At 44.0% G+C, this 12161-nt stretch overlaps 1 long non-coding RNA gene across 1 annotated transcript in view; it reads left to right on the top strand.

Annotated features, from left to right (window-relative positions):
• Positions 1-769: 769 nt before the first annotated feature.
• LOC121926983 overlaps positions 770-12161 on the top strand; it is a 102741-nt gene continuing 91349 nt past the window's right edge. Inside the window, exons 1-2 of the long non-coding RNA XR_006103117.1 lie at positions 770-827; positions 2619-2767. This is a non-coding gene — a long non-coding RNA (uncharacterized LOC121926983). The remainder of the gene's footprint in view (positions 828-2618; positions 2768-12161) is intronic.

The following is a 12161-nucleotide window of genomic DNA, read 5'->3' as shown; positions in this document are numbered from 1 at the left end:
ATCTATGGAAATTTCATTCAGGTGTTTTATCAAGTGTTTTGTTTGGAATTGTCCCTGATTACTTATCACTACTGGAATCACAGCTGTTTTCTTTTCCCAGAGGCACTGAATCCCCATCTGTAAGTCTGAATATTTCATAATCTTTTTCATGTCTTTGTTCTTGATTCTGCTATCCCCAGGGGTTACCAAGTCTATAATCCGAATGTTCTTCCTATCAACCAAAGTTATGCCTTGAATATTATGTTCTAATTGTTTATCAGTTTGAAGCTCATAAGACCTATACTTCACTACTTTTGACAACAATGATGTTGATATAAAATGTAATTCTTATTTTTAGTTTACTATTTTTGGCATAAAGAAAAATGAGTTTAAAAGTGTGTCATTCATTTGACAGAGGAATTAATTATTCCCATCTATCTCCCCCATTAGTTTGGAAAGTAATAGCCTGGGTCTACTCTAAGAATAACTAAATCTGTGTCAGACCTACTGGCATCAACCTTATGGTCAAGTTAGAGCAGAGCCATTAAATTAATTGGACTTACCTATGTGTTGACTCAGCATTCAACAGCTGATTGAATGGGTCTACTTCAGTTGGGCCTAACCAGTCATGTTGTTTTACAGTCAGAGACAGGGAGAGCTGCTTGGAGAATTTTCTCTCTCAGGTGCCAAAATAACTTGGTGACTATATTCCTTGACCAGGGAGGTAATGCCATTTGATACTCTGCAGCAAAATATCTTGGGCCTTGTGACTGTAATAGGTCATAGATATGCTATCAGCATTGCTTCATTGCACTAGAGGAAAGAAGAATTCAGAGTCTGTTCAGGAGGTAAGTAAGAATTATATCAGGGTTTATGACTATGGAGATTATCTACCAAAGCTTCCCTCCCAATGCTATTGAGGCTTTTTAAGCAGCCGAAACAGCAATGATTTTTATCACGTTACCATGCAGTTGTGAATTGATAACAGGTTGCTCATGAATTTTATCGCACTAATGTTCCCTTTACCCATCAGCTATCCAAGCTTAATCAGTAAAGTAGTCTTGCCTTTGCCAGTGGATTGTGTGCAGTGAAAACCCTTTAAATCCTGTTTTTACTGCCTGGGGTGAAATGGTTGCCTCCTCAGCACTAAGAAGTCTTGCTTTCAGTGGGAATGGTGTGTCTGTCTGTGTCTGTGCAGTGAATGCCCTTTAAACCCCCTTTCTTCTGCCCAAAAGGGATTGCCTCCCCAGCAGTAAGAAGTCTTGCATGTCAGGGATGATGGGAGTTGTGGCTCTTCTCCTGGCCTGGAACTCACCACCTGGTTGTGCACCACGCTGACCAGTTTTGGCCAGTTGTTGTATCTTTGCAAGAGTTGCAGAGAACAGGCTGAAGACCCCGACAAACTCTCCAAGCCTTCTCACTCTTGCTTCCACAGAAGTCTTCACCCTTCTTCACCAGGGTCCTGCTGGTTCTTGTAGCTTCACCCAAGACACCAGACAACTCAGTAGTCTTATATAAAAGATCTACTTTATTCTACTATATACACAGCTCCAAACAATACTCAACTCCTCACTCTACAACCACTACTCCAACCCACAATATGCATTGGGATGTATAGTCATTATTATAGCCAAATCATGGCACCACCTACTGTGGTCTGTTTCCACCCAGTAGGCGTGTACATCATTCCCATTGGTTCTCCTTGTTCATCCTACAATTAGTGATTTCATCATCTCAGCCTTGACCACTTAACAATTGTCAGGTGTATCCAATTATCCACTATGCATTTCTTGTCCTTGGCACTCAGGACTTGTTAATTGCTTTACCATTCAAACCTGTGTGGTTCTCAGTTGGCTTCTGCTGAGTCACTCTGACTCTCACATACATCTTTTATTTCACTTACTGTATAACCCATGTTGCTTTTTCCTTAACATTGCATTCATTAGGAATGGGGAGGGGTGCAGTGAAAATTGTTTAGATCCCCTTCTCTCTGAATTATCCTGGAATGACCTACGGCACATTCTACAATAATGGGCTAACTGGAGGATCGACAACTATTCATGGGATTTTCCCATTCATTAAAAGCAGAGAAAGAAGCACGGATTGACTACAGGATACCTACTGCCCGGCCATAATGTGGTGCGATAAGATCTGTGGATAACAGTATCAATTCCGCTTCTATCCCACTATTGAAGAACATGCAATAATCTCTTATGTTTGCTCAGTTTTGGATGTGGTACCATACTTAGGCCTCCCACTGCCACCCAATATTTCCTGACTTTAACCTAGAAAGTCTGCTTTTCTGAATGGCCCCAGAAAGGGAACAATCCACTCTTTGGAAAATGCTTCAGTCTATTGACAGAATCATCAGAGATTTTTATTTAAAGCAGGGCTAGGGAAACAATGGCCTTTGAGATGTCCCAGGACTCCAGCTCCCATGAGCCCCAGCAAAGGTGGTTATTGGTCAGGGTTGAGGGGGTTGTGGTCCAAATGCACGTGGAGGGTCATACATTCCCCACCCCCACTTTAAAAATATGGTAAAACATCAACACAGAGGTCATGAATAGAGGTCATTTAGCTCTCTAAAACTATGCTCTCAGTAGGTGAGAACAAGCTGATACTTCTTATATCCATTTCAGAATCAGTGTACACATGTCAGGTTCCAGCACAAGCAGCAAGCAAAAAACAACTTGCCATTCCCTCCTACATAGAGAGCATTGAAGAGATGGAGACAATGGAAGTCACACACACCTACAACTCTTATCTTGCCTTTATTTGCATTCACTTGGTAATGCTCTTTTCCTCTTTTCTTTGGATGCCTAATCTGTATTTCTAAATGCTCATCTGAGTGCTACTAGATATTTGGGGACTGAAGAAAAAATTAATTTGATAAGGCAGAATTTTTATTTGGGAGACAGTATTGCATTTTTGCCCCTCTGTAGATAGCCCCCTGGTAATACCTAGTGTGTATGCTCTATAGATATTAAATATATAAATGTGAATGAAATTAAATTTATTCTTTTGATGTTCTGATTGAACTTGGGGAGTAGGTGGTGACCTCAACAATTGACATGTGTTCAGTTCCTGTCTGTAATAGTTTTGTCAGACAGCATGTGCATCAAAGCATTTGCATCCACTCTGCCTTTGATGTCAAGAGTTATAACACAATGAAATGATTTCAGTTCCATCCTCTGATTTGAGCAGCCAGGTTTAAAATCCCTTATGTATCAATAACCAGAATTTGGAAAAGTTGCCTTTTCTAGCCTACAAATTCCATAACCATGCTGGTGTCAATATCAGACCCATTGGTGAAAGGCAAAATTAATTTCTTCCTAGTAGCCTCACCTTCCTGTCAACACTGTCTCCAATGTTTCTTATCCTGGAGCAAGGAACACCACACTGACGAAATGATATAGCTCACTGGCAAAGCACTAATTTTACAAGTGATCTCTAATTCAGCATAAGAAATATTCTGACTCAGAAATCTTCATAGGTCCATAATCACACTCAGCTGAAATGTGTGTAAGAAATTTCTGCCCACTCCTCTCAAGATCTTTTCTTGAAATCTCTTCTAGAGGTGAGAGAATTTTTCCTAAAGTTTCTTTCTGTGTTTTCATCAGGCTACATATACTGTAGGAAGATGTGCTATACTAATTAGACTATTTGACTACTTGGTTCTTGACCAATAATATTTATACTATTTTATTGATACATTTATTCCTTATCTATCCCTCCTTTCATCCACCATCCTAACTGGTCTCAGGGCCTACGCATTGTGCTGGCAATACACTTGATGTCGTCTTCAGTACGGATATGGACAATCTGTGGGCAGAGATCTGTAATACCTCTGCCCTATCATGGATGGATCACTTCCTGGTGGAAGTTCGACTCAAGGCTTCTACCCAAATCCCCCCCCGGGGGTGGAGGACCTATTAGGATGGTCCACCCTCGAAGGCTGATGGAACCCAAAAGGTTCCAAAAAGCCCTAGAGGGGTTTATGGTTGGATCTGACGCCGATTCTGTTGGTGCCCTGACTAACATCTGGGACAGTGATCTCTCCAGGGCTATACACAGTATCGCTCTTAAGCGTCCTTTTCGGCCCGCTTACAATAAACAACTATGGTATACAGAAGATCTTAGGAAAATGAAGCGGGCCACACAATGACTAGAGCGCAGCTGGTGGAAACATCAGCACTTATCTGACAAGACACTCCTTGAGGCACTTTTGGAGTCTTATGTAGTGGCAATAGGTGCAGCTAAAAATTCTTTTTATGCTGCACGTATTGCGTCTGCTGAGTCGTGTCCTGCAGAGCTGTTCAGGGTAGTGAGGGAGTTAACACAGCTACCCCCCGCCCTGAACCCTATCTTAGAACCAACTAAGGCCTGCTGTGACGAATTTAACAACTTCTTCGCAGATAAAATCTCTCAGATAAGAGCTGATCTCGACACTAGCATTTCTTCAGAATCTATGGGAGAGGTGTCCAGAGCGCCCGTGGACTTAATTAAACTGGATCATTTTGAGTTTGTAAGTACCGATGGACAAGATTCTCGGAAGTGTTAGGAAGACAACATGCTCTCTCAATCTCTGTCCTTCATGGCTGACGGCCCAGGGTGGTATTGCAGTAACATCTATGCTATACCACATAATTAACATGTCCTTCAGGGAGGGGCAGTTTCCATTGAGTCTGAAACTGGCAATAGTCAGACCACTGCTAAAACAAAACCCTCCCTAGACCCCCTGATAAGAAATAATTACAGGCCGGTGTCATTGCTGCCATTTTTGGGTAAGGTGATCAAGAGAGCAGTTGCCTTCCAGCTCCAAGCAGTCTTGGATGAAACCGATTATCTGGACCCATTTCAAACTGGCTTCAGGGTGGGCTATGGAGTTGAGACTGCCATGGTCACCTTAGTCGATGATCTCCGTCTGAGTATTGATAGGGGAAGTGTGACCTTGTTGGTGCTCTTGGACATCTCAGCGGCTTTCGATACCATTGACCATGGTATCCTTTTGGAACGCCTGAGGGAGTTGGGTATCGGGGGCACTGCACTCCAGTGGTTCCGATCCTACCTCTCGGGCAAATTCCAGATGGTGCAGCTGGGGGACATTTGCTCCTCTAAGAGGGAACTGACATCCGGTGTCCCTCAGGGAGCTATTTTGTCCCCCATGCTATTTAATATTTACATGAAACCGCTGGGAGAGATCATCCGGAGACATGGGGCGTGGTGTTATCAGTACGCTGATGACACCCAGATATGTTTCTCTGTGTCGCCGATTGCTGCAGTGTCTAAGGTTGGTGTCTCTCCTCTAAATGCCTGCTTAGAGTCAGTAATGGGCTGGATGAGGAAAAACAAACTCAGCTTGAATCCAGAGAAAACGGAAGTATTAGTGATAGGTTCCCCAGGACTGGGGAAGGAAATTTTTCCACCTGTCCTGAAGGGGGTCACACTTCCCCTGAAGGACTCAATTCGCAGTTTGGGAGTGCTTCTGGACTCGTCCCTGCAATTGTCATCCCAAGTTGATGCGATGGTCAGAAGCACTTGTTATCAACTTCGGTTGATACACCAACTGCGACCCTACCTGGGCCAAAGGGACCTTGAAACGGTGGTACATGCTCTGGTAACCTCTCGTTTGGATTTCTGTAATGAGCTCTACATGGGGCAACCCTTGTACCAAACTCGGGAGCTTCAATTAGTACAAAACATGGCTGCCAGATTAGTCACCGGTCGTTCCAGATTTGACCACATAACACCAATCTTAAAAGATCTTCACTGGCTGCCTATTCGCTTACAAGCACAATACAAGGTGTTGGTAATTACCTATAAAGCCCTACATGGCTTGGGCCCGAGTTACTTGAAGGACTGCATCTCCCCATATAATCCGCCCTGCACGCTCAGAACAACCGGGAAGAACTTGCTCGAAGTCCCTACTTCGAGATATGTTACTACTTCTCAGAGGGCCTTTTCAGTAACGGCTCCCAAGCATTGGAATAGTCTTCCCGAGGAGCTCCGTCTCATTACCTCCTTTGAACTGTTTAAAAAGAGACTTAAAACCTTTCTCTTTAACCAAGCATTCACCCATGTTCACTGATGTTATGTTCGATCCCCTTTTCTCCCTCTCACTTACATACACCTTTGAATTGGATTTTAATTGTATATTGTAATTATTGTAATGTGGGTTTAATTTTATGTTGTTTTAATAATTTTACTGTGTACACCGCTTTGATCACTGCAGAAAAGCAGTATAGAAACAAATTTTATTATTTATTATCCTATATTAGGGAAGGGAAATCATTTTTAAACTTTTTTTAAAAGAGTTCAGAAAAATTTAGAACAATTGAAAGCACAGAAAACAATCTAAAATTGTGCACTTAGAATTCTACAATCTAGTCAAGCCAAGATCTTTAGATCCCAAAGGTTTTGATAAAGAATTTTTTCCCCACTGGAACAAAGCCAGCATCAGTTCCAGTTGGGAAGGCATCCTACAACTGCCACAGCCAAGGAGCTCACAACTTGGGCCCCATTCAGACTGGCACATTTGCACTGGAGGGAACTGGGTAAAATCAGGAGCCCTCCTCTCGAATGCCTCCGGAAGTATTTAACTCCGGAACGCCATTGCAGCTCTTTACCCGGTTTAAAAGGAAGAGTCCTATGCTGTCAATCAAATTAGCTCCGCTTTCGTAAAAGGTGACGTTTCTTGCAGCCATTGGCTAAGCGGATGGGGGCTCCCCCCCTCCTTTTTTAAAAAAAATCTGTCGGGAAGGGTGCGCAGATGCTGTCAAATTGAAAAACCTCCGGTGTGTGTCTTGTGTGTAGCAAAAGCAAAAGCATTCAATTAGTATCAATTTGCCAAATTGAAAGGGAAACATTTGTAACATTGGCACTGTAGCATTCGCATTTTAAACAAATAATTCCAGGAGCAAGAGGAAATGAAAGGTAAATGTAGCGCAGGCATTCTATTTCTTGCATCCGCATATAACACAAATAATAATAATATTAATAATAATAAAGGCTCTTATAAGGTGCTGTTCCAGGAGCAAGAGGAAATGAAAGTAGCACAAGCACACACACATTCTATGTCACCCAAAAATCACGCACATAGACTGTCAAATATAAAAAATAAAAAGAGAGAGAGGCTCCTTCCTCTTGGCTCCGCAGCCCGATTTCCCTTGGTAATCCTCCTCCTCCTCCTCCTCCTCCTCCTGATACTGCCCTCCATGGCCCTCTTCTCTCCCCCAGCTCCTGCCTTCTCCTCCTCCTGATGCTGCCCTCCATGGCCCACTTCTCTCCCCCGGCTCCTGCCTTCTCCCCCTCCTCCTCCTCCTCCCAATGCTGCCCTCCATGGCACCCTTCTCTCTCCTGGCTCCTTCATCATAATCATCCTCCTTCTCAGATGAAGGGGAGGGAATGCCCTGCCCACTGCCCTCCCTCTGACCTAAATCCCTCCCCTGAACTTGACCCGATCATGACCGGGGGCAAGTTCATATTTGTGGAACCTGGTTTTTTTCAAAAGAGACGGCTTTTAAACGATTGCAAATGACCCGCACTAAGGGGCACTTGCCATTAAATGCTTGTGCATGCCTCAAAATGGATCGTGACAGATTCGGGGCCACATGCAAGAATTGATTCCTGATCTGGGTTAAAACATAGTCTGAATGGCCCCTTGGTGTCCTCTAGGTGTTTTGGATTTCCATTCCCATCATTTTCAGCCGGCATGTCCATTTCTGAGCCTAAGGCAAACCTATCACAATGTTTTATTGGCAAGATTTGTTCAGAAAGGCCTTTATTTTTCTTTGAGTTTGAAAGTGAGTGACTTGACCAAGGTCACTCAGTGGGTTTCCATGGCCAAGTGACATTTGAACCCTGATGTCCGAGTTCTAATCCAACACTACACCATGCTGGATCTTGGAAGGGAATACCCTTATTTAAAAATAATAATAATGATTTAAAAAGCAAGAAGTAGAAATAAAAATATATTGATAGTGGGTGCAAACATGACTAAGTGGAAATAGTGGATTTGTGTTGGGACCAATTTTTTTTAACTTATTCATTAAAGATCTGGATATAAGATTGAATGAGATGATCTGATTTCCAGATGATAGCAAATTGTTGAAGTTAAAATTAAAATTAAATGGGATAGGGAAGAGTTCCAAAAGTATTTCTCCAAATTAGGGAAATTGACATTAAAATTGAATCAAACATAAAGTGAGTGATGCATGTTAAGGCAAAAACAAAGAAGCAAACAATAACTTTGCTAATGTGCTGGTGGGGTATGAGCTGGCCATAGCTGACCAGGAAATGGATCTTCAGACTGGGTGAACATCTCAGTGAAAGTATCAAGCTGATACAGGGTTGCCATGAAAAAGGCAAATGCCACATTGGAGATCATAAAGAAAGGAGTTAAAAATAAAACTGCCTATATTATAATGCTTTTGCACAAATATATAGCACAATCCTACTTGTAATAATTTCTAAAGGAGCAGCCATATTAGTCTGCACAGCAAAAACAAGAATGAAACAAATAAATGGAGCAGAAGGCTATCAATGGCTACTAGTCAGTATGTCTGTATATATTATATTCAGTTACTGGGAAGCATGAATGAGCTCCTATTGTTCTCATGTCTTAGGACTTTATCACATGGAGGAAATCCAGGGTTTTAAAAGGCATTTTCCCAGGACATTTGTGTGATCATGGGAAAGATTTTCCCATAATGTCGTGATTAAAGAGGACTTATCCCGGGAAGAACCAGGAATGCTCCAGCAACAAATCACTCACGGGGAAATCTGATGAGTGATTTGTTGCTGGAGCATTCCTGGTTCTTCCTGGGATAAGTTCTCTCTAAGCGTGATGTGTGGGAAAATCTTTCCCACAATCGTGCAAATGTTCCTGGAAAATGCCTTTTAAACCCCCAATTTCCCCCTGTCCTTATTGATGGGCTTCCCATAGGAATTTGGTTTGCCTCAGTAACAAAGAGGATGCTGGACCAGAAAAGGCCTTTGGCCTGATCCAGCTGATTTGTGCTGATTTCCATTTAGCCCAGTACTTTCTGCTACCATTGGCAGGGCTACCCAGGTCTCCAGCAGAGGTTATTCCGATTTTCTCATACTTGATCTCTTTAACTGAGGATGTCAAGGATTGAACTCATGACTGTTGCAAACAACGTACTTGGTCACTGAACTGTGATTCTGGCCAGGTATTCCAATTTCCAGATACATGTGCTAGCTGCAGGATTCTGGAGTTCAGACCCCAAAAATTCCTTTCCTGAGCTCATTCACTCTGAGGTCAAAACAAGATGCCTAGCCATATGATTGCAGCTGGTCTCATTTTGATCTTAGAAGTGAGTGATACATGCCAGTGGCAGCTGTGTCAGGACCTAGAGTAAGATGTCCATGTGAACAACCACACAGCATTGGAATGGAGAGCCCCAGGTAACAGGAGGAGGCTGGAGCAGCTTTGGGACCAGGATACTCACCCTGCCCTGGAGTATCTTGACCAGTGCAGACAGTACCCAGGTTGCCCCAATATGTTCTGGAGGTTTCCCCAGCCCTCCAATGTGCATCTTTAGGCTGTGCAGGGAGTAGTCTGAGGGAAGATGAAATCAACCCATCCAGATACCATTGGCAAAAACAGCAGAATCCAGCAGAGGTACACAGTTGGATGCCAGTTGTGGAATATGCTTTGAAAAAGACTGGGCACCCTTGACTTCAGTTCCCTCTTCTACATCCCTTTATTAACTTTATAAGAATTGAATGTTACCATGGATTCGGTTTTTTGAAACATTTCTATGGATACATATTTATGGATTTGCCATGCCCATATTTGATGATACCAAGGGGCATATCATAGCTGTATCTAAAAAACAAACAAACAAACAAAAAGAACCCAACCTATAATCATTTTGTCCTTTCTGTGATTTGTCATTTTTGGGGGGCATTTCCTTCCACATAGCTTTACTGAAGACTATAGCCTGGGTGGCTTTCCTTGTTTTGTTTTGTTTTGTTTTCAGGTATACAGATTAGTTCTATGACAACAGGGAAAATCCCTGGAAGCCAGTTGTGAAAGTTTCAGATGACCCACAGGTTCTCTGTTTCCCAATAAAGAAGGGCAGTAACCAAATGGGGAGTCAGCTTTGAGGCATGTGTGCACTGGGAGTTGAATAAGCGGCTGTCACCACCACCCCCTTTTAAAGGAACGTTACCATGATGGATGTTGTGGTAACCCAAACATGCAAGCTTGATGGTCTGGTCTGTTCAAAGGAAGTGGTAACTCCTGCTTATCTGCACTCTGAGAACCAGGAAAATTGGGACCAATCTGGGCAGAGACAGTGTGAAGGAAGTCTGGGTGGTTTTCCTTGTTTTAAAATGTCCCAAAACAGGCATAAAGCCTTCAAGAGAGCATAGTGGTATAAAACACTGTTACACAAAGTGATGGTCCCTAGACAATGCCGATCCCCAAGCCATTTGTTCCTGGTCCTTGGTGACTTTCTAGGAAAGAATGAAACAATTATAGCCAATAGGCACAAATGCTGGTCCCTGGCAGATTGGGAAAATATAATTACTGGTCCCCTACAGAAGCACTGAGAATCACTGGCATAGAACATATAATCATAGAGCTGGAAGGGATCCCAAGGGTCATCCAGTCCAACCCCCTGCCATGCAGGAATATACAAGCAAATTATTCCTGACAAAAGGTCATCCAGCTTTTGGAGGCCATTCAACATGTCCATACTCCACCACACTCTGCTTCAGCGCTGCATATTCCATTGTCAAACAGCTCTTGCTATCAAGAAGTTCTTCTGAATGTTTAGGTGGAATCTCTTTTCCTGCAATTTGAATCCATTGCTGTAGTATATGTTACAGAAAATCAGTCAGCCCTTGCCATTTGCTGGCTTGCAATCTGCAGATTTAAGCTCTGCAGGTGGTCCTGCCCCACTCACATCAATGTCTGTGTGCACACAGCTGTGCTAGCATGGGCGCACATGCAGAGTGCCACTATTGGGAACAAGGGGACTTGGGGTCCTGCATTTTTTGTTATCCATGGGGGGGGTGTCTGGAACATAATCCCCATGGATCCAAAGGGCTCATTGTATTACAATGCTACATCCATAGTATTCCAGGGGTGGGTGGTTGTTGTGACCTACAACTGGGCTAAAACTGGTTACAACACCAACATTCTCATTATCTTTTTAAAAGGTAACCCCAAGAGAAAGAGAGCTGCAGAAAACCTACTAAGGTGAGCCATCAAAAGAGAAAGACAGCAGAAGAACAAAAGACAGCTGGGAAATCACAACTAGAAGTAGTTAAGATGCCGACTCTAATGACCACAAGATCAGCAGATCAGCAGTTCAAGACCCAAGTGCCACATGATGGAATGAGCTCCCGTCACTAGTCCCAGCTTCTACCAACCTAGCAGTTTGAAAGCATGTAAAAGTGCAAGTAGATAAATAGGTACCATTTCAGACTGTGCCTTGGCATTTAGTCATGCTTGCCACATGACCATGGAGTGGTCTTTGGCAAACCTGGTTCCCTTGGCTTAGTAATGGAGATCACTGCCTCCTACAGTCAAACACGACTAGACCAGTGATGGCGAACCCACTGCACGCATGCCAGAAGTGGCGCTTTGGCCAATTTCCTCGGGCACAGGGTGAGGAAGAAGGCGGAAGAGGCATGTGCGTGCCCGTTCCTCCCCCTCCCTGCCTTTTCCTGGCCTCCATCTGTCTCTCGGAGACAGCTGGAAGCCAGAAAAGGGCACTCTGGAGAAGGAGCCAGAGGAGCGCGCCTCTGGCTCCTTCTCACAGCCTTTTCCCAGCCCCCAGCTGCCTCTTCAAGAGAGCTAGAGGCCGGGAAAAGGGCGGGGAGAGAAAGAGCGACCGGCGCGCGCCAGTGCCTCCTCCTCAGGGAGCTTTGCCTGCCTCCAGCTGTCTCTCCAGAGACAGCTGGAAGCAGGGAAAACTCCGTGGGGAGGGAGACAGGGGCCCTCCCCATCTCCCTCCTTCCCCACTTACCTTTCCCTGCCCTCCAAGTGCCCCAAACGGGGCACCTAGAAGGCAGGGAAAGCTCCGTGATGAGGGAGGCAGGGGCCCTCCCCATCTCCCTCCTTCTCCAGTTACCTTTCCTTGCCCCCAAAGGGCTTTAGAGAGCCCTTTGGGGCGAAGAATGGTCCGGGAAGAGGAGGACTGGGGCCC

Source organism: Sceloporus undulatus, chromosome 3, assembly GCF_019175285.1.
Source record: "Sceloporus undulatus isolate JIND9_A2432 ecotype Alabama chromosome 3, SceUnd_v1.1, whole genome shotgun sequence".
Classification (NCBI taxonomy): Eukaryota; Metazoa; Chordata; class Lepidosauria; order Squamata; family Phrynosomatidae; genus Sceloporus; species Sceloporus undulatus.
The sequence above is the reverse complement of the archived record's forward strand: the minus strand, read 5'-3'. Positions and strand labels throughout refer to the sequence as shown.